Raw genomic sequence first — 27,221 nt, forward strand, 5'->3', positions numbered from 1 at the left:
ATCGCAATTAAATTGTTTGGCAACCTGGAAGTCCTGCTTGTGGCAGATTGTGTGGAAGTGCTCGATGAAGCGGCCCCACAATTCAGGCCAGGCCTCACCGATGTAGAGGAGGCCGTACCAGGAACACCGGACACAGTAGATGGCCCAGCAGATACTCAGGTGAAGTGTTGCCTCACCTGGAAGGACTGTTTGGGTCTATGAATAAAGGTGAGGGAGGAGGTGTATGGGCAGGTGGAGCACTTTGGGAATTTGCAGGGATAATGAGGGAGGGAGATTAGTGAGGAGGGATGAATGGACAAGGGAATCGTGAAGACAGCAATCCCAGTGAAAAGCAGATATGGCGAGGTGGGGAGGTAAAACTGTTCTGAGTTAGGATCCCATTGGAGATTGCGGACGTTGTAGAGGAGAATGTGTTGGATGTGGAGGCTGATTGGGTGGTAGGTCAGGACAAGAAGACTCTCACTATTAAGGTGGCGAGAAGATAGGGTGAGTACAGATGTACAGGAAATGGAGGATGTGTGTGTGAGGGCAGCATCAATAGTGGAGGGAGGGATAACCCCATTCTTTAAAGAAGGAGGACATCTCCGATGTCCTGGAATGGAAAACCACGTCCTGGGAACAGATGCGTCAAAAACGAGGAAACTGAGAAGAAGGAATAGCATTTTTACATGGGATAGGGTGGGAAGAGGTATTGTTGAGACAACCGTGGGAATCAGCAGGTTTATAAAAGATCTCAGTTGACATTTTGTCTCCAGAGATGGGGACAGAGAGATCGAGAACAGGGAGGGAGGTGTCAGAGATGAACCTAGTGAATTTAAGGTGGAAGTTTGAGGCAAAGTTGATAAAATTGACGAGCTCTGCATGGGTGCATGAAGCAACGCCAATGCAGTCGTCAATGTAGCGGAGGAAGCGTGGGGGAGTGTAACCGGGGATGGTTTCAACCATGGATTGTTCTACGTAGCCAGTGAAGAGGCAGGCCTAGCTGGGGCCGATGCGAGTGCACGTGCCTACGCCTCGAGTTTGGAGGAAGTGGGAGCAGATCAAGGAAAATTTGTTCACGGGGAGAACGAGTGCTGCCAGAGGGAGGAGGGTGGTGGTGTAGGGGGATTGCTTGGTTCTTTTCAGAAGAAGGAATCAGATAGTTTTGAAGCCTTCTTGATGGGGGATAGAAGTGTTCAGGGACTGAACATCCATGGTGAAGATGAGGCGGTCAGGGCCAGGGAATGAAAGGTACTGAGGGGATCGATTTTTACCTTTCACTCTTAACCCATCACCTCTAGTTATAATCCCACCCAACCTCAGTGGAGAGGTATGTTTGCATCTATAGGCCTCAATTTTGTACACAGTCGGAGTGGGATCCATTACCATTAGAGGCCACAGTGAGCCTCAGCACCCTTTCCCCTGCTCGGCACTCTCTGCAAGCTTTGATAATCTTCCTCACTGTCCACTACACTCCTAAACTTGGTGTCATCCGCAAATTCTCTGATCCAGTAAACCACATTAACATGCAGATCATTGACATAGATGACCAACCATGGATCCAACACTGATCCCCGGCACCCCACTCGTCACAGGCCTCCAGTCAGAGAGGTGACCATCTACTGCCACTCTCTGTCATCTCCCACAAAGCCAGTCTCTCATCCAATTTACTCCCTAATGTCGAATGTCGAGCAATTGAACGTTTTTACCAACTACCCATGCCATACCTTGTCAACTGCCTTGCTGAAGTCCACGTAGACAGCATCTACTATCTTGTCTGAAACAACCTTCCTGGTAACTTCCTTTAAAATCTTTATTGAACCTACCAACCGCAGAGCCATGCTGACTATCCTGAATAAGTCCAGGTCTATCCAAATAAACCTCCCACCACTGATGTTGCGTTTACCTGCCTGTAATTACCCTGTTTCCATGGTGAATTTTCTGTTTGGATTCAGAACTGGATTGCCCACTGAAGGCCAGGTTGTTCTAGGCTTTCTTTCTGGAGGTCTGTGATTCCTGGTGTTCCACAGGGATCTGTACAAGGAAGGTATGATGCAGATTTATAAAACTCTCGTGAGGCCACATCTGGAGTGTTGTTTACAGTTCTGGGTGCTCATTATTGGAAAGATGTCGAGGCTTTGCAGAGGATGCAGAAGAGGTTTACCAGGATGTTGCCTGGATTAGAGGGCATGTGTTATTACAAGAGGCTGAGCAAAGTTGGGTTGTTCTCTCTGGAATACAGAGGCAGAAGGGAGATCTGACAGAGGTTAATAAGATTATGAGAGGCATAGATAGAGTAGATGGAGAAACCTTTTTCCAAGGGTTGAAACGTCCAACACCAGAGGGCATGTATTGAAGGTGAGAAGCAGGTTTTTTGCACAGAGAGTGATGGGTCTCTGGAATGTGCTGCCTGGGGTGGTGGTAGAGGCAGAAACATTAGAGACTTTTAAGAGATGTTTAGATAGGCACATGAATGTGAGGAAAGTGGAAGATATGGACATTGTGTAGGCAGAAGGGATCAGTTGGGTTGGCATTTCATTACTAATTTATTCGGTCCAGCATGACATTGAGGGGCCGAAGGGCCTGTTTCTGTGCTGTACTGTTCTATGATTGACCCTGACCCTGACACCAGGGAGGTGATGAACCTTGCTGTCAGCTACAGAATTACTCACTCTTCCTGTCACTGATGATTCCCCACAGTCCCTGCTCGCCATGGAATTTGCCCTCCTCCGCTCAGCATCAGAGACAACCTGGGTACAGGAAGGGAAGAGATGAAATATGAGGGCAGGCTGGACAATAACATAAAGCAGGATACCAAAAGTTATTTTCAGTTAGATAAAGAGTAAAGAGGAAGTGAGCGTTGATACTGGACCACTGGAAAATGATGCTGGTGAGGTAGTAATGGGGGACAAAGAAATAGCAGACGAAATTAATGGGGACTTGTCATCTGCCTTCACTGAGGAAGACACTAGCAGTGTGTCAATGGTCTGTGAGTGTCAGGGAGCAGGAGTGAGTGCCATTGCTATTACAAAGGGAAAGTCCGAGGCAAACTCAAAGGTCTTAAGATGGATAAGTCCCCTGGACGAGATGGACTACATGTCAAAGTCCTGAGAGAGGTTGCTGAAGATACAACAGATGCATTAGTCATGATCTTTCAATAATCACCTGATCCTGGCATGGTCCAGGAGGACTGGAAGATTGCAAATGTCAGTCCACTTTAAGAAGGGAGGAAGGCAAAAGAAAGGAAATTATAGGCCAGTTAGCCTAACCTCAGTGGTTTGGAAAGTGTTGAAGTCTACAATTAAGGATGAGGTTTGGCGGTACTTGGAAACTAATGATTAAATAAGTCAAAGTCAGCATGGCTTCTGTTAAGGGAACTCTTGCCTGACAAATCTGTTAGAGTTTTGTCATATGAAGAGCCTTTGATGGATCTAGGTCTTCATTCACTGGAATTCGGAAGAATGAGGGGTGAACTCGTTGAAACCTATCAAATGGTGAAAGGCCTTGATAAAGTTGTTGTGGAGATGATGTTTCAACTCGAAGGAACGTCTAAGATCAGAGGAGACAGCTCCAGAATAGAGGGGCGTCCTTTTAGAATGGAGTTGAGGAAGATTTTCTTTAGCCTGAGAGTGGTGGATTTCTATGCCATGGGTAGATATGTATATTTAATGCGGAGATTAATAGATTCCTGATTGGTCAGGCCATGAAAGGATACGGGCAGAAGGCAGGAGACTGGGACTGAGAGGGAAAGTGGATCAGCCGTGATGAAATGGTGGATCAGACTGTCATAAGGTGGGAGTGGCTGGGAACTGACCAAAGTGCAAGACACAGACACTGAAGTACTAGGGACAGGACTAGGATACAGGGCGATGGCAACGACATGGACACGAAAACCAGGAACCTGGAACAGGACTGGGCAAGAGAGCTAGGAGCCCGGGCTTGGACTCCGAGCCAGAGACTGGACAAGGACCCGGTACCTGGGTCTTGCCTTTCACTTGGACCCCAGGACTAGGCAAGGACGAGGCTTGGCAGGCAGGCAGGACGAGGCTGCAGTCTTCAAGCTTGAGGCTAGAGGCGAGGCTTGGCAGGAGGCAGGATGGACTCCGAGCCAGAGACTGGACAAGGACCCAGTACCTGGGTCTTTCCTCTGGCTCGGACCCCAGAACTAGGCAAGGACGAGGCTTGGCAGGCAGGCAGGCAGGCAGGACGAGGCTGGAGTCTTCAGGCTTGAGGCTAGAGGCGAGGCTTGGCAGGAGGCAGGAGGCAGGAGACGAGGCGAGGCGAGGCGAGGCTAGGATGGAGGCTGGAGGCAGGAGGCTTGAGGTGAGGCTAGGCTGGAGGCTGGAGTCAGGAGACTTGAGGCGAGGTGAAGCTAGAGGCTGGAGGCAGGAGGCTGGAGTCTTCAGGCTTGAGGCTAGGCAGGCTCCTCCGGGGAAGGGCGTGAATCACCTGGTCTGGACGCAGATCACCTGGGCAGCGCACGGATCACCACCCGACGGAGGTATGGGACAGGAAGGGAGCTAGATACAGGGTGGCTCCAGGACAAGACTGCAGGCGAGACGAGGCAAGAGTTACCAGCAAGACAAGGCAAGGGTTCAGGCAAGGCAAGGCAAGGTGAGACGAGAGCTTCAGGCGAGGCGAGAGTTACCGGCAAGACAAGGCAGGGCTACAGGCCAGGAAACAGAAGGCAGAGGAAGGGATACAAGGAGTAAGGACAAGAATAATCCAGCAGCCACACCCTGGTCTCTGAAGGTACTTATGCAGCCAGCCCCAACAAGCATCAGCTGCCTCAATTAGCTCAACAAGAACAGAAACAGGGTAGATAGGAAAACCTGGAGCAAGGGTCGATGGACCGGACCGTGAACCGGAATACGGACTTCATGGACCGGACCATGACACAGACTCGATGGGCCCAATAGCCTAATTCTGCTCCTATATCTTATGGCCTTATGGTAATCTACCATAGTCCTCTTCACTATGAACAAGACTTCGTGCTTTCGTGTCATCTGCAGAAGTACTGATCCTGTGACGAGAGACGTTGACAAAGTTGGTTCGGACCCACATGCTGGTTTGTCCGATGCCAGGATCGAGCTGCGGTCTGAAACTGGAACGAGAACTGAGGAACAAAACCAAACGCTAGATGAGATCTTCAGTTGAGCTTTCTATTGCGCATTAAGGCCCTGTACAAGTGCTCTTTAAATACTAAATTTTTGGTGCCAAAGCGCGATTGTAATTACCTGAAACCTTAAAGGGCTGCACCAGTCTTTCATACTGTGGAGAGTGAGAGAGTCTAAACTCCGGAGCCTGGCGCGGTTGGGTGTGTCTCGTAACAGATGCAGCCTTCTGCCTTTACATTCAAATCGCTCACATAAATGGCAATTAACAAGGGTCTTGACACAGATCCCTGCAGAGCCCGTCTAGTGACCGGCCTCCATTCAGAGAAACACACTTCAACCAACACCCTCTGCTTCCTGTCTCTGTCAATTTTCAATCCAACTAATTAGCTCTACGTTGATTCTATAAGCTCAATATAATAGTTCTCCCTGGAGAGATCTGACAGAAAATTGTAAGATAATGACGACAGAGATAGGGTAGATGGTCAAAGTTTATCTCCTGGGACAGAAATGTCAAATACCAGAAGGCAAAGATTTAAGACGAGAGTAAGAAATTAAATGGAACATTTTCGAGGCAAGTTCTTTGACAAAGAGAATGACAGCAACCTGGAACACGCTGCCAGGGAGGCGGTGGGAGCAAATACGTCAGAAATGTTTAAGAAACATTTAGACATCCCCCACCCCCGTCTTTCCTTTGTGCATCCCTTTCTATAGCGAATGAAACATCAGAATCCTCAAATATTGAGCTACCACTCCTGCCCGTGTCTCACCACAGTTCTGTGACAGGGGAAGGGAAATGGTGGAGGGAAGTGAGAAGGAGGAGATGGGTTGGTGGGAGGGACCCTAGAACCAGGATCGGAGGCACCAACCTCCTACGGTCACTTTAGCAGAACCCATTGGGTGGGTTCTGAGGTTCCAGGAGCAGGGAAGTAGTGGGAGCCCAACAGCATGGAGGCCGGACCTTATCCCTCTGCAAACCCCTTTCTCCTCCCCACTGACAAAACCCCCTTCTCCCCAGTTCTCTCCTGTCCATATTCCCGGAGGTCCTGAACACCCTGAACCGCAGCCTTATCCCATCACCCTCAGATCTTCAGCCCTCCACCACACCCTCACCCTCACAAACCCCATTTCTCACAGGGACACTAGTGAGTAGATAGGCTCCAACTAACCGAGAGAAATCTCCTCACATCCTCTCTCCTCTCTCTCCCCACACCCTCACCCTCATAAATCCCAGTTCTCCCAGGGACATCGATGAGTAGATAGATCCCAACTACCCGAGTGTAATCCCTCTCAGCCCCTCTCTCCCCCAAGTACAGATTCCTTCTTCTCCAGCCTTTTTTACCTTTCCCACCCTTTTGGCTTCACCTATCATCTTCCAGTTAGTCCTCCTTCCCTTCCCCCACCTATTTATTCTGCCGTCTTCCCCTTTCATTCCCAGTCCTAAAGAAGGGTCTCGGCCTGAAACGTCGACTGCACCTCTTCCTACAGATGCTGCCTGGCCTGCTGCGTTCACCAGCAACTTTGATGTGTGTTGCTTGAATTTCCAGCATCTGCAGAATTCCTGTTGTTTGCAATTAAACATGTTGTTAGCCAGGGCATCACAAGATGAAGCAACTATTTCTGCAAGGGTTTACTCGATTTCTTCCTTACTTTTCCACAAGGTCCAAAGGTAAACTTGCTGTGGCCGTGGGGATTTTACCCACCTCAGGGTAACCAATACCTCTCACGTGGTAACCGGTGAACATCACTGACGGCCCTTGGTTTTGGCACGGTACATAGCAGTTAGTGTAACGCTTTACAGCGCCAGCGACCCGCGTCACTTCCGCTGTCTGTAAGTTTGTACGTTCTCTACGTGGGTTTCCTCAAGATGCCCCGGTTTCCTCCTACATCCCAGAGACGTGCGGGCTAACAGGGTAACTGGTCACATGGGTGTAATTGGACTGTTACTGTACTGTATCTTTCAATAAATAAATCAATCAATAGAGATGGAAATGAAGCTGACATCAATACGGTGGGAGATGCGATAAAAGTGAGATTGTGCGTCTCTTGAAAGTAGAATGTTAAGTGCCGTCAGCATCTTACCCAGAACGTCAGCTTCAAGTAATATCGCTTCAAGAGTCGGTATGGCATTCAGGGCACAAAAGGAAAAAATGGCTACATCTCAGTTTGAGTGTACAGAAGGACCAAATGCGTGGTTTATAGCATCGATACCCGGATACAACAACAATCACCACAGCAGCAGCGAGAATGCAAAACCGAGCTCGATATTTTCAGGTGTAATACCAGCCTCTGCCCCGGGGCGGCGCTGTGGTCCCGTCAGTGCCGATGGAATTGATCTCACGGAATTGTGGGAAGTAAAGTGCCATATTTACTGATGAACCGGAGGGAAGGAAAAGTCCCCAAACGCCAGCGGCTTCCAGTGAGACCGTCATTAGTTACAGTCACTGAACAAACACACCAATTTAACTGTTTCCAGCTCAGAACGACTACCGCAATATCAGTTGAAACAAACGTGATATTAAACATATAAATTTCTCAAAGCTCCAGAACGATGTTAGGTGCTGGGAATAGTGAGGGTGGAGCGCCGCGGGTGGAACAGGGGGCAGAGAAGGGTGCCAGGGACGGGTGGGTGTTGCATAGGTGCAGACACACCCAGAACTGAGACACCGGGCAAGGTAATTTTATTGCAAACAATTGGTTTATTGATCATCACCGAATGTCTCCCTGGTGCTTCCTGTTCCCTCCCCTCTCCCCTCCCCTTTTCCCAAACATGATTCCTGTCTCCCTGCCCCCTTCCCACTCTCAGTCCACAATAGAGACCCGTATCAGAATCAGGTTTGTCATCACTCACATATATCATGAAATTTGTTTTTCGGCGACAGCAGTATGATGCAATACATAAAACTACTACAGCACTGTGCAAAACTCTTAGGTTTCCAAGCTATTTATATGTGCCCAAGACTTGTTCACATTACTGTGCAATGAATTTGCTGTGGTGTGGTCATCAACAAGAAAAACATGCGATAGAATAACCCAACTTTCAGCAATGATGAAGAATAAAGAATGTTATAAAATAAATTAGTGATTAAAGTACGGATATGCAATAAAGTGCATTTCTACAGTAAATATTATAAAAAACGGTTTAAAATGCTGACGGTGCAGTGACGATGGTGAGGTAATAGGTAGAGGAGGTGGGGGAGGTCTAACTAAAATACTTGACCAGATTATCCACGCAGAAACGGGGAGAACGTACAAACTCCTTGTAGGTAGCGGCAAGGAGAGTGGAGAACAGTTTAGGGGAGATAGAAACATAGAGACATGGAAAACCTACAGCACAATACCGGCCCTTCGGCCCACAAATTGTGCCGACATGTCCCTACCTTAGAAATTACTAGGCTTACCCATAGCCCTCTATTTTTCTAAGCTCCATGTACCTATCCAAAAGTTTCTTAAAGGACCCTATCGTATCCGCCTCCGTTGCCGGCAGCGCATTCCACGCACTCAACACTCTCTGCGTAAAAAACTTACCCGTGACATCTCCTCTGTACCTATTCTCAAGCACCTTAAACCTGTGTCCTCTGGTGGCATCCATTTATGCCCTGAGAAAAAGCCTTTGACTATCCACACGATCAATGCCTCTCATGATCTTATACACCTCTACTTTTCGTGATTTTTATTAACGACCTGGATGTGGGGGTAGAAGGGTAGGTTGGCAAGTTTGCAGACGACACAAAGGTTGGTGGTGTTGTAGATAGTGTAGAGGATTGTCGAAGATTGCAGAGAGGCATTGATAGGATGCAGAAGTGGGCTGAGAAGTGGCAGATGGAGTTCAACCCGGAGAAGTGTAAGGTGGTACACTTTGGAAGGACAAACTCCAAGGCAAAGTACAAAGTAAATGGCAGGATACTTGGTAGTGTGGAGGATCAGAGGGATCTAGGGGTACATGTCCACAGATCCCTGGAAGTTGCCTCACAGGTGGATAGGGTAGTTAAGAATGCTTATGGGGTGTTAGCTTTCATAAGTCGAGGGATAGAGTTTAAGAGCCGCGAGGTAATGATGCAGCTCTATAAAACTCTGGTTAGGCCACACTTGGAGTACTGTGACCAGTTTTGGTCACCTCACTATAGGAAGGATGTGGAAGCATTGGAAAGGGTACAGAGGAGATTTACCAGGATGCTGCCTGGTTTAGAGAGTATGCGTTATGATCAGAGATTAAGGGAGCTAGGGCTTTACTCTTTGGAGAGAAGGAGGATGAGAGGAGAAATGATAGAAGTGTACAATATATTAAGAGGAATAGATAGAGTGGATAGCCAGCGCCTCTTCCCCAGGGCACCACTGCTCAATACAAGAGGACATGGCTTTAAGGTAAGGGGTGGGAAGTTCAATGGGGATATTAGAGGAAGGTTTTTTACTCAAAGAGTGGTTGGTGCGTGGAATGCACTGCCTGAGTCAGTGGTGGAGGCAGATACACTAGTGAAGTTTAAGAGACTACTAGACAGGTATATGGAGGAATTTAAGGTGGGGGCTTATATGGGAGGCAGGGTTTGAGGGTCGGCACAACTTTGTGGGCCGAAGGACCTGGAAGGCGCTGTACTATTCTATGTTCTATGTTCTATCAGGTCACCTCTCATCCTCCGTCGCTCCAAGGAGAAAAGGCCGAGTTCATTCAACCTCTTTTCATAAGGCACGCTCCCCAATCCAGGAAACATCCTTGTAAATCTCCTCAGCGCCCTTTCTATGGTTTCCACATCTTTCCTATAGTGAGGCGAATTTGACTGCTACTCTGGCCCGTTGCCAACCCTACCTCCCACCACCACCCCCCTCCGCCACCGTGTCGGTCCGGCCCGCAATAATATTATCAATAATACACCAGTCCGCGGTGCAAAACTGTTGGGGACCCCTGCCATACGCCTTCTTAACCACAGAGTCAACCTGCGCAGTTGCTTTGAGCGTCCTATGGACTCAGACCCCAAGATCCCTCTGATCCTCCACACTGCAAAGAGTCTTATCATTAATACCATATTCTGCCATCGTATTTGACCTACCAAAATGAACCACTTCACACTTATCTGAGTTGAACTCCATCTGCCACTTCTTAGCCCAGTTTTTCATCCTATCAATTTCCCGCTGTAACCTCTGACAGCCCTCCACACTGTCCACAACACCCCCAACCTTTGTGTCATCAGCAGACTTACTAACCCATCCCCCCACTTCCTCATCCAGGTCATTTATAAAAATCACGAAGAGTAAGGGTCCCAGAACAGATCCCTGAGGCACACCGCTGGTCACCGACCTCCATACAGAATATGACCCGTCTACAACCACTCTTTGCCTTCTGTGGGCAAGCCAGTTCCGGATCCACAAAGCAATGTCCCCATGGTTCCCCTGCCTCCTTACTTTCTCAATAAGCCTTGCATGTGGTACCTTATCAAATGCCTTGCTGAAATCCATACACCTACAACTTTACCTTCATCAACGTTTACTCACATCCTTAAAAAATTCAATCAGGCTCGTAAGGCACGACCTGCCCTTGACAAAGCCATGCTAACTATTCCTAATCATATTATACCTCTCCAAATGTTCATAAATCCTGCCTCTCAGGATCTTCTTCATCAACTTACCAGGCACTGAAGTAAGACTCACCGGTTTCCTGGGCTATCTCTACTCCCTTTCTTGAATAAAGGAACAACATCCGCAATCCTCCAATCCTCCGGAACCTCTCCCGACCCCATTGATGATTGAAAGATCATCGCAAGAGGCCCAGCAATCTCCTCCCTCGCCTCCCACAGTAGACTGTAGTAACTCTGATCTGGTCCCGGCGACTTATCCAACTTGATGCTTTCCAAAAGTTCCAGCACATCCTGTTTCTTGATACCTACATCCTCAAGCTTTTCAGTCTGCTGCAAGTCATCACTATAATCACCAAGATCCTTTTCCATAGTGAATACTGAAGTAAAGTATGTCAGAGATAACTTTTTCTTTATACAGTGCGGTGGTTTTTTGGAACAGTCTGGCAGGGGCGTGTGTATCTGCGACATTTAAAAGACACTTAGGTGGACAGAGTAATAGTTACGGGAAAGTAGGTTTACACAGGTGGAGAAAACATGGTGGTCCGAAGGGCCCCTAGTGTGTTGGACAAGTTCTTTGTTCCTTGTTCTACTTTGGTCCTGTCTTCCAAAGTCAGACATAAAATACCTCCCAGTTGTGTTGAGGAAGAAGGTTGAGAAAGTGAAAGGCATTAGTATTATGGTCAGAAACATTGAATTGGCTCGTTGGTCTAGAGGTATGATTCTCGCTTAGGGCCTGAATTTGCGAGTATGCGAGAGGTCCCGGGTTCAAATCCCGGACGAGCCCCTCTGAATAACATGTTTTAGGACTTTATTCAGTGAAGCACAGGAGAATGAGGGTAGATGGTTAATGGTATACGAAATTATGAGGGATGTAGATAAGGTCAATGTCTGCAGAATTTCCCCCTCAGGTTGGGTGAAATGACAACTCGAAGTCACAGGTTCAGTATGAAAAGTTATATATTCAAGGAGAATCTGTGGGGGGAACATCTTCACTCAGAGGATATCGCTTGAGTGGAACGAGATGCAGGTTGAATTGTAACAATTAAGAGAAGTTTGAATGAAAGGGATTTGGAAGGCTATGTTCTTGGAGCAGGTACACGGACCGAGTCAGAAGGGCGGTATGGACTAGATGGACCGAAGGGTCTGTTGTGTTCTGTAGTGCTCCTTGACTCTATAATTCCATGAGGGTGTCATGGTCCGGTCCGTGAAGTCCGTATTCCGGTTTATGGTCCGATCCATCGATCCTTGCTCCAGGTTGTCCTGTCTACCCTATTTCTGGTCTTGTTGAGCTCTAATTGAGGCATCTGATGCTCGTTGGGGCTGGCTGCATAAATACCTTCAGAGACCAGGGCGTGGCTACTGGATTGTTCTTGTCCTTCCTCCTTGTATCCCTTCCACTGCCTTCTGTTTCCTGGCCTGAAGCCTTGACTTGTCTTGCTGGTAACTCTCGCCTCGTCTCGCCTGCAGTCTTGTCCTGGAGCCACACTGTACCTAGCTCCCTTCCTGTCCCTTGCCTCCGTCAGGTAAGCCAGGCCCTCTTGTCGTTACCTGCGGTTGGTTCTGTCGGGTGGTGATCCACGCCCTGCTCAGGAGAACGGCGCCTTGCCCAGCAGGAGCCTCCAGCCTCCTGCCAAGCCTCGCCTCAAGTCTCTATCCTCTAGCCTCAAACCTGAAGATCCCAGCCTTCTGCCTCCTGCCAAGCCTTGTCTCTAGCCTCTAGTCTCAAGCCTGAAGACTCCAGCCTCCTGCATCCTGCCAAGCCTCGCCTCAAGTCTCTAGCCTCTAGTCTCAAGCCAGAAGACTCCAGCCTCGTCCTGCCTGCCTGCCAAGCCTCGTCCTTGCCTAGTTCTGGGGTCCGAGCCAGAGGCAAGACCCAGGTACTGGGTCCTTGTCCAGTCTCTGGCTCGGAGTCCAAGCCGGGCTCCTAGCTCTCTTGTCCAGTCCTGTTCCTGGTTCCCGGTTTTCCTGTCCATGTCCTTGCCCTCGCCCTGTGTCCTAGTCCTGCCCCTAGTACTTCAGTGTCTGTGTCTTGCACTTGGGTCCGTTCCCAGCCACCGCCCTATGACAGAAGAATTGGAGCCAGGATATAAATGGAGTGGATGGGAAGTGTTGTGAAGCTGCTGGCCAACTCCTGCCTCCATATTCTTTTGTTCTTGTGTTACTGAAATTCAGGTCAGTAAATAGAAGCAAATACCGTGAGTATCACACTCTCTACATTGAAATGAGATATAGATAGTGAACATGCAAAATAGTCTTTCAGTAGATGACCATCTTCCAAATTTCTCTGACGTCTCGAGAAGTTCTTGCAGAGCAGAGTGTGTCAAACGTAACCTTATTGTTTCACAAAGGAACTGGGAACCTATGGAATTAGAGCAATTCATGTATACAAAATTATGAGGGGTAAAAACCTGGTTAGTGCAAGCAAACCTTTTCCACTGAGGTTGGAACTAGAGGTTGTACACTGAGGGTGATTCCTGAGCGAACATTACTACTTTCTCCACAATCCCTTCAGCTACCTCTTTCAGAAATCTGAGCTGTTGTCCATCAGGTCCAGGTGACTTGTCTATCTTCAGAACTTCCGGCTTCCCAAGCAGCTCCTCCTTAGTAATGGAAACCTCATTCATTTCTGCCCCCAAACTCTCTCGGATTTCTGGCCTGCTGCTAGTGTCTTCCACCGGGAGGACTGGTGCAGGATAGTTATTAATTCCGTCCGCCATTTCATTGTTTCCCTATTTCTAACTCTCCATTGTCATTTTCCAGCGGTCCTATTTGTACTCTCGCCTCACTATATCTTCTTATGTATCTGAAAATAAAACATATTTGGTATCACCTTTGATATTATCAGCTGGCTGTCCTTCGTATTCCATCTTTTATCTCTTTAGCTGCTTTCTGTAGGTTTTTCACGCTTCCCAGTCCTCTAACTTCCCACTAATAGCTGCTATATTATATGTGACAAATAACAGTCATAGTCATAGTCATAGTCATACTTTATTGATCCCGGGGGAAATTGGTTTTCGTTACAGTTAAAACAATAAATAATAAACAGTAATAGAAATAGTAAGAGTAATATTACTATTAGTAAATAGTAAATAGTAATAGTCATAGAAATAATAAATAGTAATAGAATAGTAATAGAAAATATTAATAAATAGTTAAATAGTAATATGTAAATTATGTCAGTAAATTATTAAATAAGTCCAGGACCACCCTATCGGCTCAGGGTGTCTGACCCTCCAAGGGAGGAGTTGTAAAGTTTGATGGCCACAAGCAGGACTGACTTCCTATGACGCTCTGTGCTGCATCTCGGAGGAATGAGTCTCTGGCTGAATGTACTCCTGTGCCCACCCAGTACATTATGTAGTGGATGTGAGACATTGACCAAGATAGCATGCAACTTAGACAGCATCCTCTTTTCAGACACCACCGTGAGAGAGTCCAGTTCCATCCCCACAACATCACTAGCCTTACGAATGGGTTTGTTGATTCTGTTGGTGTCTGCTACCCTCAGCGTGCTGCCCCAGCACACAACAGCAAACATGATAACACTGGCCACCACAGACTCGCAGAACATCCTCAGCATCGTCCGGCAGATGTTAAAGGACCTCAGTCTCCTCAGGAAATAGAGACGGCCCTGACCCTTCTTGTAGACAGCCTCAGTGTTCTTAGACCAGTCCAGTTTATTGTCAATTCGTATTCCCAGGTATTTGTAATCCTCCACCATGTCCACACTGACCCCCTAGACGGAAACAGGGGTCACCAGTACCTTAGCTCTCCTCAGGTCTACCACCAGCTCCTTAGTCTTTTTCACATTAAGCTGCAGATAATTCTGCTCACACCATGTGACAAAGTTTCCTACCGTAGCCCTGTACTCAGCCTCATCTCCCTTGCTGATGCATCCAACTATGGCAGAATCATCCGAAAACTTCTGAAGATGACAAGGCTCTGTGCAGTAGTTGAAGTTCGAGGTGTAAATGGTGAAGAGAAAGGGAGACAAGACAGTCCTCTGTGGAGCCCCAGTGCTGCTGATCACTCTGTCGGACACACAGTGTTGCAAGCACACGTACTGTGGTCTGCCAGTCAGGTAATCAAGAATCCATGACACCAGGAAAGCATCCACCTGCATCGGTCAGCTTCTCCCCCAGCAGAGCAGGGCGGATGGTGTTGAACGCACTGGAGAAGTCAAAAAATATGACCCTCGCAGTGCTCGCTGGCTTGTCCAGGCTTTTTTTTAATCTTTCAGGGCAAATGCCTTGAGGAGTCAACGAGAGACTATTTCGCGACCAGTGACCATAATTCCACGAGGCTGAAAATAGTTCTGCAGAAAGTTAGGGCTGGTCCACAAATTAAGTTGTTAATTTAGTGTGGGGCCAATTTGAGAGCGATTAACTGGGGGTTTCCCAGGATTTATTGTTGAGAACAGGCTGATTTTATTTTCTGGTAAATAGACATCTAGTTTTCAAGCTGTGATATCCGGAGTTCAGGTAGAGCGTGTTCCAATCAGAGTGACGGGCAAAGCTGGCAAGAGTACGGAGCATTGGATGATGAAAGATATTGAGACCCTGGTCAGGATAAAGGAGGCGTAGTAACAAATACCAAATGCTGGAGAAACCCAGCAGGTCTGGCGGCATTTAGGGAAAGTGAAAGCAAACAGTCAATGTGTCTGACCGATAGTGCAGAATCTCCCGTGTTTAAAAGAGACACAATTCAGGCTGAGGCAGTCGGAACCAAGAGTATCCTTCAGCGACTGTAAGAAGCGCAGGACACTGAACAGGAAAATCAGGAGGGCAAAGAGAGGGCATGGTCCCCATCTATCAGGAAAAGCAGAGGAAAATCCTCCGGGAATATATAAATATATTGCGAAAAGAGGGCATGGCACTGATCTATCAGGAAAGGCAGAGGAGAATCCTCCGGGATTATATAAATATATTGTAAACAGAAGGCATGGCACTGATCATTCAGGAAAGGCAGAGGAAAATCCTCCGGGATTTATTGCGGGAAACGCATGATCAAGGAGCGAATGGATCAGTCCGGCCGTCTGTGTGGAGCCCGAGGGGATGGGCGAGATTTCAACTGAATATTTCCTACCTGAATTTAGCGCGGAGGATCGAATGGAAGCGAGGAAATTCAGGGACGAAGACGGTGCTGTCCTGAACCATGTGGCCATTGTAAACGATGAGGTACTGTCCGCCTTACACTGCAGAGAAAATGCGTGCTGTGTATCCCCAGGGTCCGACCAAGTGCATCTAGGGCATCGCGGGAAGCCGGAGAAGAAATGAATGGGACAAGGGCAGAGGTAGCTTTACTATCGCGAGTCACGTGGGGTAGTGGAGTCTGGAGGGTGGCGAACGCTGAGCCTTCAGTGACGATCGGCTACAAGGACAGGACAGGGATGAATAAATCATTAATCCACATATTGATGGGAAATTACCTGCGGGTGATCCTGAGAGACACGATCTACCAGCAGTTGGAAAGACGAGATCCGTGCAGGAATGCCCAGCATGGATTTCGGGCGAGTAAAACGCCTCTCGTGAATGTCGTTGTGTTGTTTGAAAAGGTGACGCAGAGGATGGACGAGGGCAGAGCGCCTCAGGTCACCTGAACACGATCCCATTGTGCCCTGGGAAAACTATCTGCCTATCCAGAGGATATCCCGACGCAGACTGGGAGATCGCTTTGCTGAACACCTACGCTCTGTCCACCAGAGAAAGCAGGATCTCCCAGTGGCCACACATTTTAATTCCACATCCCATTCCCATTCTGACATGTCTATCCACGGCCTCCTCTACTGTAAAGATGAAGCCACACTCAGGTTGGAGGAACAACACCTTATATTCCGTCTGGGTAGCCTCCAACCTGATGGCATGAACATCGACTTCTCTAACTTCCGCTAATGCCCCACCTCCCCCTCGTACCCCATCTGTTACTTATTTTTATACACACATTCTTTCTCTCACTCTCCTTCTTCTCCCTCTGTCCCTCTGAATACACCCGTTGCCCATCCTCTGGGTCCCCCCCCCCCCCCCGCCGCCTTGTCTTTCTTCCCGGACCTCCTGTCCCATGATCCTCTCGTATCCCTTTTGCCTATCACCCGTCCAGCTCTTGGCGCCATCCCTCCCCCTCCTATCTTGTCCTATCATTTTGGATCTCTCCCTCCCTCTCCAACTTTCAAATCCCTTACTTACTCTTCCTTCAGTTAGTCCTGACGAAGGGTCTCGGCCTGAAACGTCGACTGCATCTCTTCCTAGAGATACTGCCTGGCCTGCTGCGTTCACCAGCAACTTTTATGTGTGTTGCTTGAATTTCCAGCATCTGCAGAATTCCTGTTGTTTGCCTATCCAGAGGTCTATGCATCTTATCATCTTGTACAACTCCATCTGGTCGCCTCACGTCCTCTTTCACTGCAAAGAGAAAACCCCCCAGCTCGCTCAACTAATCCCCATAATCCGCGCAGCATCCCGGTAAATCTCCTCTCTAAATCTTCTACATGATTCCTATAATGAACCCTACCTTGTGTTATAAATCCCCAGGGCTGACCAGATGCATCTTCTGATCCTGTGAGAAGATGAGGAAGAAAACTCGGCGACCTTGCGGAAACATTTGCTTCATCTTCAGGCAAAGGTGATCTTCCGGGGGCTGCAAGGTGTCTAACGGCGAGCCATTATTTGAGGGTAGCCCAGGCAAAACAAGGAATTACAAGCCGGTGAGCCTGACACTCGCGGGGATACGTTACCGGAGGGGTTAATATTGTCAGCACTGCCGTGTGCGCAGTAAATCCAATCTCACAAAGCTGTTAGACTTCTTCGGAGAGGTAACCTGGAGGATCGATCTGTGTAGGGCGGTGAGCGGTGACTACACGGACTTGAGCAGGTCTTTTAACATAGTCCTGCGTGGATGTCTACGCTGGAAAAGCAGATGGCGTTAGGTTTAGGGTGTGCCAGCTAAGTGGAGACGACGCACCGGCTTTATGGGAGGGAGCCGAGTGATGGTGGAAGGTTGTTTTTAGGACGGGAGGCTCACGAATTGTGGTGCCCTACGTGGATCGCTGCTGTGTACACTGTTTTTGCATCTTTGTTCATACAAATGATTTTGATGAGAATGTACAAGGCTCGTATATTAACTATGCCGATGAGTTTAAACTAGGCAGCGAGGAAGACAGAATTTGGTGACCAATACGTCCGTTCATAATAAACTTACTTTGAAGATTAGCAAAATTATCGGGTGATCCTGAGCAGCTGGGTAAGCGGACCGAGGAATGTGAAATGTCTTTCTATACGGATAAGGGAGAGCTGTTGTATTGTGAGAATCAAACCGGTGCGGGACTTGTTCAGCGAACGCTTTGGTGCCCCAGCAGTTTGCGTGTGTTCCGCTGTCGTATTCAACCGTGGCGTTGAAGGGAAGCAGCAGGAACATTTGTGTTGGCTGAAAAGGAGAAGGTGCAGGAACGGTACGGCATAGGTAGGAGCGGCGTAGTAACATAGAACATAGAACCGTACGGCACAGTACAGGCCCTTCAGCCCAGTGGCGTTGTGTCGACTTTATAATGTAGTCCATGATGAATCTAACCCGAGAATTGCAAGTGAATGAAACTCTGGAACGAAGGTTAGAAATTTCCATCGAGAGGATGGGGGCGGGGGGTGGGGTTTGTATGTGGGAGCGAGAGCAACTGGCTGAACGCAGGAAAGTTTACACAGAGCGTGGGGTCGTTGGAGAAGGCAGACGCCAGAGTCTAGTGGAAAGACAAAACACCGGACGAAGTCAGCGGGTCAGGCAAGATGTGGAATGGTCGACAATTCTAGTATCTTCAGGGTCTCGACCCCAAACGTTAACCATTCTCTTCTCTCCAGTTCCCCAGCTGTTCGTGTTCCTTCTTTGCTTTGAAGGGACTGTGCACTCTTCTAAACACCCGCTGGATAGAAAAGAAGGGAAGAGTTAACCGTTGGTTCTCGCCAGTGATGGGGACAATTATAATTGACATCCAAACAACACTAGTCCCATGTTACACATACGGCGCAGGTTGAGAGGGAGGTTCTGAGGTCACGTGGTGCGCTGCCCTTCATTGGTCAGAGATTGAGTTCAGGTGCCGCGAGGTAATGTAACTCTGTCAGACTCTGGTTAGACCGCACTTGGAGTATTGTGTTCAGTTCAGCTCGTCCCGTTATAGGAAACATCAACGATCAGGGATCAATGATCAACCGTTTCGCCGATACATTTACGTGTGTTCGGAAGTTGACGTGGTGTGTTGGGACGACATGCAACAAAAACAACATTTACCGATGAGAAAGCATAAACAATTACATAAATAACGTTCGTGGTTACAGTGCGGATATGGAACAGAATGTGCATAAATAACACAGACACCAGCGTGTATTTACAATGTAAACAACATGATGAAATGTGGTTAAAATTGTTTATGTTGTGGTGCAGTGACTGGAGTGATAGATAGAGGGCGCTTGGGGACGGGTGGTGGTGCTGAGCAGAATTGTTGATCGGAATAACTGTCTGGGGGAGGGGTGGGAAAACATTTAAAAATCCTTTAGAGAAGTTTCAGAGGAGGTTCAGCAGGATGTTGCCAGGATTACAGCACGTCTTGTGAGGGAAGGTGGAACGAGCTGGGACTTTTCTCTTCGAAGCTACGGAGAATGATAGAGGTGTATAAGACTAAAAGAGACACAGACAGGGAGGACAACAGCACCTTTCCCCAGGGTGACAGCGGCCTTTACAAAAGGACATGCGTTAAAGATGAGTGGAGGAAAGTTTAGGTGAGAGGTAAGTTGTTTTTGTTTTGTACAGTCTGGTGGATTCTGGGAACGTACTGCCGGGGTGCTGGGCGTGGTTGACACAATAGGGACATAAATAGATACTTGGATAGACAGTTGGCTGTAGAGAAAATAGCGGATTATGAGCTGGGTAGGAGGGAATGGTCCAATTGAAGGCAGAGTGGGTCTGCGTGGGTGGGCACAGCATCGTGGGCGGAAACGCCTGTAGTGTGCTGTACTGGTCTTTGCTCTTTGATCTACTTTGGTCGTAAAATTACCTCCAGATGTGTGAGGAAGGAGATTGAGGAAGTGAAAGGCATCAGTTTTATGCCATAAATATAGAACGGGCTCGTTGGTCTAGAGGTATGATTCTCGCTTTGGGTCGAAATTGTGAGCATGCGAGAGGTCCCGGGTTCAAATCCCGGACGAGCCCCTGAATGACATATTTTAGAACTTCAGTCAGTGGAGGGCAGAAAAATGTGGGGATATATTTAGATGTTTACAAAATAGTGTTATAGTGTTGGCACGGGGTCAAGTGGTTAAGGCGTTCATCTAGTGATTGAAGCTCGCTAGTTCGAGCCTTGGCTGAGGCAGCGTGTTGTATCCTTGAGCAAGGTACTTAACCACACATTGCTCTGCGACGACACCGGTGCCAAGCTTTATGGGTCCTAATGCCCTTCCCTTGGACAACATCGGTGGCGTGGAGAGGGGAGACTTGCAGCATGGGCAATTGCCAGTCTTCCATACAACCTGGCCCAGTTTTAACTTTCCAAGGCGCAAATCCATGGCTTCATGAGACTAACGGATGCCGATAATTGGTCAATGCTTGCAGGAAATCCACCCTCAGGTTGGGGAAGATGACAACTCGAGATCAAAGCTTTGGAGTGGACGGTGAAATATTCAAGAGGAACGTCTTGGTGAACAGGCAGATGTGTAACAAATGTGGACGGTGGACGGCGGTTGTTCTTCATTCTTATTAACTAGAAACCAGATTATTAATAATGCAAGAGAAATGGGTCACGAGAACGAAACGTGGAAGGGGACCCGCGTGTCCGTGTACACGAAGCAAGAATTCAGGTGGCACAAGAGATTCTGCAGATACTAGAAATCCAGAGTAACACAGATAAAATGCTGGAGGAACTCAGCAAGTCAGGCAGCATCTCTGGAGAGGCATAAATAATTAACTCTTCAGACCCTGACCTTTCGTCAGGACTGACAGGGATTGAGAAACAGCGAACAGTTGGGATGACATGTGCTACGCCACGCTTTATTGAAAGAGAGGATAAGGACAGGAGTGTCCCCAATGCAGCCGCACGGGGCGTTTAAGAGTCGCGGTTGTGGCCATTTTATCGGATGAGAGGTGTTGATTTCATGTAGGGAACGTGTGCTGCTCTGAAATCCACTTGCAAGGGCGAAGGGAGGATGGGCGACCGGGCTGATCGTTCAGTGCTGTACACACCGCCAGGCGGGATCTCAATGACCCGATACAACGGACGGATGGAAAGTGGGCCGACGTTAAACCCGAGGCTGATAGGTTCTTGATTAGCAAGGGCTTGAAAGGGGATGAGGCGGGTGGCTTTGAGATTAACCAAGCACGATGGGATGGCGGAGATGAACTGATGGGCCGAACGGCCTAATTCTGCCCCTATGTCTTATTGTCTGATGTCGTGGACTCCACACCCGGGGATTACGTCATCAAGATATTTAGAAACGTCACATACAATGGTGATCGGGACACATCTCGACACCAGGAGGGCAGAGGAACGATTCGTTCTGTTACATCGAAGGCACCAGACTCCAAGGAGCGGATTATATTTCTGAAAGACATTTATTATATTTATTAATACTCCAAGGGTCAGCTGATATGGGGGGAGGGGTGTTGTTGCTGTGTGCTCGGAGGAACAGTGCGCCGATGTTCAAAGGCCACGAGGCAATGCTACAGCTCCGTAAAACCCGGTTAGTCCTGTACCGGGAACACTGTGTCCACTTCCAGTCGCCCCGGTATAAAACAGACGCGAAAGCTTCAGACAAGGTGCAGAGGGAATTTACCAGGATGTAACCTGGATAAGAGAGCATGTCTTATCAGGGTAGTTTGAGCGGGCTGGGGCTTGTCAGGGGTAGAGAGTGGGGGTGTCGTGACTGCAGTAGCACTGGAGGCGGATATGTTCGGGGTATTTAATAAACTGTCTGATAGGCACATCGGTGATAGAAAATGGTGGGATACACAGAAAGGAAGGGTTAGATTGTTCTCCCACTAGATAAAACTCGGCACAACGTCGTGTGCCGAAGGGTCGGTACTGTGCCGTGCTGAATTCTATGGGTATTTTCCTGGTGGAAAAGGTGCAGAGGGCAGACTGGCCTCCTGCCGTTTTGTTTTCTGTATTTTTTGCGTTTCCTTAGTGCGATGGCCCAAAGCAGCATCACCCGCGGTTCGGGCATGGGTCGTCAAAAGCCCGGGGAGCCGGGCAGGTGATCCCGGGGGCGCCTGCGCGCTGCGCTCAGGTGGCCGAGGCGCTGACGATACGAAGCAGCGAGGTGACCGGATACACCGCCGCGCTCTTCAGCTGCTCCCGGAACCGGGACTGCGTCGCCGCGTAAATGAACGTGTTGGTGCAGCAGCTGACGGTCCGCAGCATAAATCCGACCAGCGTAAAGATGAACTGCGAGTCGTTCCGCCCGGCCGCCGTTCCCGTGATCTGATAGTAGACGAATTCCACGACGTGCGTCAGCCACAGGAGGATGAAGCTGCCGGAGAGGGTGAAGAGTAAAATTATAGACCTCCTCCTGCTCGCCATCTCCTGGTCACTCCGGTTCTCCCCACTGCTCTGACCCCGCAGCCCCTTCCGGACCCGACTGGCCACCAAAATGTGCCTGACTGTCAGAGCGTTGAGCAGCAGAATGGCAGCGAAAGGGAGGAGCGGGGTTAAAACCGTGTTTAACCAGTCATAGCTCATCCAGCCTGGTTCGGTGAAGAAAGCGATCATTGGATAGCAGCCCCGCGGCACGTTGTCGATGATCACTCTTGGGACATACGTGAAGTAGTAGGGGACATTCTGCAGACACAGCAGAGCGCCGGTTGTCCCCAGAACCACAGCCGCAGTCTTCCCGGTGCAATATTTTGTTTTCAGCCGCCGGCAACAGATGGCAACAAAGCGGTCGATTGTGAAAGTGACGGTGAACCAGACGGAGCAGTCGGTGGCGGAGCGACGCAGCACGGTGATGACACTGCACACGGGGGTGATGTTGAAGAAGCACTCCGGGAAATAATGGAAGTTGATCCGGTACAGAATAACCTCGGTGAGGATCAGCATCAAGTCCGCCGCCGCCATGGCAACCAGGTACCGAGTGGTGCAGGTGGAGAGACCGCACTTTTCCCGGGACAGGATGGCAATCGCCACTAAATTCACTGGGGGCAGAGAGCAGGGATGAGAACGGGGGAAATAGTGAAATCGTGTTAGAGCACGCAAAATACACTCGGTATCCACTTTATTAGAGACACTGGTACACCCGCTTATGAACACAAATATCTCATAACAAATGGCGCGGGAGCCGCTCAGCGCTTAAAAACATGCAGACATGGTCGAGAGGATCTGTTGGTGATCGGAACAAATATCATAATGGTGAATAAATGCGATCTTATTAGAATAATTGTTGGTGTCAGACGGGTTGACCGAGTATTTTAGAAACTGCTGTTCTGCGAGGATTTTCATGCACAGCGATCTCGAGAGTTTACAGAGAATGGAGCGAGAAAAAAAAAAACGTCCAGTGAGCAGCGGTTCTGTGGACGAAAACGCTCCGTTAATGAGGGGGGTCAGGTAGGAACGGATAAACTGTTTTAAGCGGACAGAGAGGCGTCAGTAACTCAAAGGGTCGCACACTACAACAGTGATGTGCAGAAGAGCATCTCTGAACATACAAAACGTCAATCCCTGAAGAGATTGTGTGTCTTCAGGTTCTTGTCCCTTCTCCCCGTTGATAGCAAAGAGAGCGGGAAATGGCCTGTGTAGTGGGGATCTTAATGATGACTGACGCCGTCTGGACCCAGCGCATATTGATAATGTCTTCGCTTGTGTTCAGACTGGTGCCCGTAATGGAGCGAGTTGAGTTGACAACTCTGTAGCTTTTTCCGATTGTGTGCCGCGCTCGCCCACCCACCCGCCACGAAAGCCAGTCAGAATGCTCTCCACGGTCTGTGTACTCTATGGAAATTTACCGCTGTTATACAAACCTTCGGTGACATATCAGATGTCCCCAAATTCGTGAAATATGACCGTAATTGTAAAATATTGGGCCAGGGTCGAACTTCAGAGATGTCGATACCCAGGAACTCTGCCCATCGTGATCTAATGCACCTCCTTCAAGTCTCCTTCCCGTCCGACTTGGTTTCAAGAGAAAAGCTCGAGTCCGTTCAAACTTTCCTCCATTTGGGCAGAAGCGGGATTTTTTTTCTCGGACGAAATAAGGGTGGGGTTTGGAAACCGTCCCAGCTTGCCAGCAATGTCCAAATTTCAAAGTAAATTTGTTATCAAAGTACGAATATGTTACCGTATACTAACCGGAAATTCGTTAACTTGCAGGCGTTTTCAGTAGACCAAAGAAATACAATAGAATCAGTGGAAAACGACATACAGAGACCGGCAGATAGAAGATAACTCGGACACAGAGAAAGTCCGATTAGGAGTAAGTTACTCAGCCGTTCACCGACATCAGTCAGTGCAATTCTAGCTGATTCTCAATTCCAATAGCATATTCTATTCTATCACCAGGGCTTTTGCAGCGAGAAATCTCTCTAATTCACACATAAATAGTCTGAGCTCGCTGGCGACTCCCACTGTTTGCGCCAGAGAAATTCACCCGTCAGTCACCCTCTACGTGGAGAAACCCGCCCACCTCATTCACAATCATCTTGTTGTGTACTGGAGTCGGTAACCCTAGCGACTGGGCATGCGCAGTGTTGCCAACGGAACAGAACTGCGACCCGCGGACCTGGAAACGACTGGGAGAATGGGCAAAGACGTGGCAGATGGAGTACCGTGTCGGAAAGTGAATGGTCATGCCCTTTGGTTAAAGAAATGAAAGGTTTGACTAAATGAAGAGGAAACTCAAAAAACTAAGGTGCAAAAGGACTTGGAGTCCTTGTGCTGGAGTCCCTAAAGGTTATTTTGGAAGTTGAGTCTGAGGTGAGGAAGGCAAGTGCGACGTCAGCATTCATTTCAAGATGACTAGTGTGAGGGGATCCTGAAGTACCCCTATTAACTGTGCTTTTGAAAAGAGAGAGAGAGTTATTTAACACCGACTTGTTTGTAAGAGAGAGAGAGAGAGAGACGAAGACTAAATGCTTGGACTATCACCTTAAGGCACGAGAAAGAACTAATTAACTTTTGAATTTCTGTTGGAGTTGGAGACAGCACCGAGCAGCTCGGAAGTTGCTGTGGTGACAGAAGGCGGTGTTATTTAATGGACACTCGATGTTATGATTTTCGGCAAGTTGCTGACATTTTCTTCAAGGCTTTTGCCTGCTTGCATTTCTTACACAGACAAAGGAAGGAGAGATTATTTGAATGACAGTTGATGCTCAGTATGGGAAGACAAAAGAGGAGGTCAGATGATACAGACCTCAGACACATGTTTGGACACTGAATGAGCATTGTTGTGTCCGCAGGAAAAGTGGGTTTTGGAGGATTGATCAGACTGATCGATCCATCGCTCTTGCAGTGGAAAAGAGGAAAAGCGTTGACTGGTGGGGAATAGTCCATGTGTCCAACCTCACCTGGGGGATAGCTCCACCACAGGAAACCGGTCCCCTTTGTTATAGTCACAGTCGGTGACTTTTAAAGGATTTCGAAGGACAACGAAAAGATCGACGGCGTCAGCTGACCTGAAGACTCAAATCTCTCCCTCTCTCTCTCTCCGTCAGTACTCAACTCAATACCACGAACTGAACTGGACTGAACTGAACTTTACTCATCATCGTAAGACTGCATCTTTTTACCCCTAGACTTAAAGAAGCTTGGTTTTCCATACAAATATATCCACACTTACTGATATACTTACTCATATATATAATCATTGCTAACCTGTTTGATTTATCTACATTTATATTACTGTATTGCGTAGTTACTAATAAATATTATTAGTTTATAGCAATACTGGACTTTAAAGTGTTTTTCATCTCTGCTGGTTCTTTATTTCTGTCACGGGGTACGTGACATAAATTGGGGGCTCGTCCGGGATATGAACAAATTAGTCGGGAGGCTGGTTTGAATTGATTGGGGGAAATCCTTTTTGATTTGGTTGTGTGGAAATACAGCAGATCCATATCTGTGTGGAAATACAGCAGATATGGATGTTAGTGTTGAGGAGTTTCTTTTGGAACCAACCCCGGATTCGTTGGATGATGCTACGAGGGTTGTGCTGTTGGGAATTGCTCAAAAGTTAAAACTAAAGGTGACCACTATCATGAGGAAAGTTCAGATGCAGACAGTGATAGCTCAGCATTATATAGATAAGGGAACATTTGATGAGGAGGCGTGAGGCTTGTTCGTGTTCGGTGAACCTGCTGCGGATGAGTTTCAGCTTCAGTTGGAAAAATTAAGAATGGAACATGAATTGAAATTGTAATTGAAATTAAAACAGCTCGAGGCTGTTGAAGCATGAAGAGGAGGGTCGGTGAGGCTAGAAGGGCAGCAAGACAGAGAGAAGAGGCAGAAAGACAGAGGCAGCTCGAGAGGGAGAAATGGCAACGTGAAGATCACGTGGTAGAAAGACCGAGACAGTTTAAAAGGGAGAGGTTGCAGCAAAGAGGTTTAGTGTCGGTCCCTGATGATTTTTACAGCTCTGAAGGGCTTGTTTGTGTGATGAATTTAAAAGTTGTGTTGCTGATGAGGGAGGGGCATATCCAGATGCAGAGGATGCCGCTACCTTGCAGAGGTTTGATAAGAAAGCAGACGAAGAAGTTTTAAACCACGAGGTTAAGCTTACTCCAGAAAAGAGTTTGCCAGAGAACAGCTGTGAGGTTCGGGGTGACATTGAAATTGAAACTGGAACAAGTGCTGACAGCCCAGAGGAGGCAGCTGTTCCGATTGAATGTGTTCAGGTTGTTGAATACCTGTGAGTCCACAGGATTCTGAACCTCATGTTGAAGTCTGAGGTGCCTGGCTTGGTTGGAAAGGAATGCAGCTTTTGTGTGTCAGATGATCTTGGTTCAGTGAATAAGGGGTTAACCTTGGTACCAGTGGAATGTGAGGATTCTCAGTCATTCATATTAGACCGTGTTTTAAAAGCTGGTGAGATGAGTGTTGCTGAAAATAATGGGAAAAGTGCTGTTTCTGGACTTTTGGATAATGTGCTGGGAAAGGTTAGATTGGTTGCATGACCTTTGACCCTGCTTGCAGGACAACGGCCTGCTGAGGGAAGATGCGCTTCTCTGTTGAATTTTGTTTGGACATTTGGAGGGAAGCACTTGCAAGGTTACGTTGTTCGGGAAAAGAAGAATTGTTATGATGTTGGAGTGGACGTTGCCATGGAAGCATTCGTAGTGAGGGTCGGAGAAAGTTGATAAAGACATCGTTTGGCCTCTGTCATAATATATACATGATTCTCATCAGCCTGATGATGGTACTGAATTTGGTAAACAATGGAGGCATGTTGACATCTCTCCAAGATAAGAGTGTTTCAGCAATTCAGCTGATGAGTAAGCAGCCTGTTGAGGGCTATGATAGCAAACCCAGAGGTTTAATTTATAATGACGTGTCACAGAACTTTCTACCTTCCAGATTTCGGCAGGACAGAGAGGGTAGTGC

The 27,221-nt window shown here is 48.1% G+C and overlaps 2 non-coding genes across 2 annotated transcripts; both read left to right on the forward strand.

Annotated features, from left to right (window-relative positions):
• Positions 1-11,359: 11,359 nt before the first annotated feature.
• On the forward strand, positions 11,360-11,447 carry trnap-agg (transfer RNA proline (anticodon AGG)). Its single transcript is given in 2 exon segments — positions 11,360-11,395; positions 11,412-11,447. It is a non-coding gene; the product is annotated as a tRNA-Pro (tRNA).
• An 8,318-nt stretch (positions 11,448-19,765) lies between these two features.
• On the forward strand, positions 19,766-19,852 carry trnap-ugg (transfer RNA proline (anticodon UGG)). The gene is given in 2 exon segments: positions 19,766-19,801; positions 19,817-19,852. It is a non-coding gene; the product is annotated as a tRNA-Pro (tRNA).
• The last annotated feature ends 7,369 nt before the right edge of the window (positions 19,853-27,221 follow it).

This window comes from Mobula birostris, chromosome 13, assembly GCF_030028105.1.
Source record: "Mobula birostris isolate sMobBir1 chromosome 13, sMobBir1.hap1, whole genome shotgun sequence".
Taxonomy (NCBI): Eukaryota; Metazoa; Chordata; class Chondrichthyes; order Myliobatiformes; family Myliobatidae; genus Mobula; species Mobula birostris.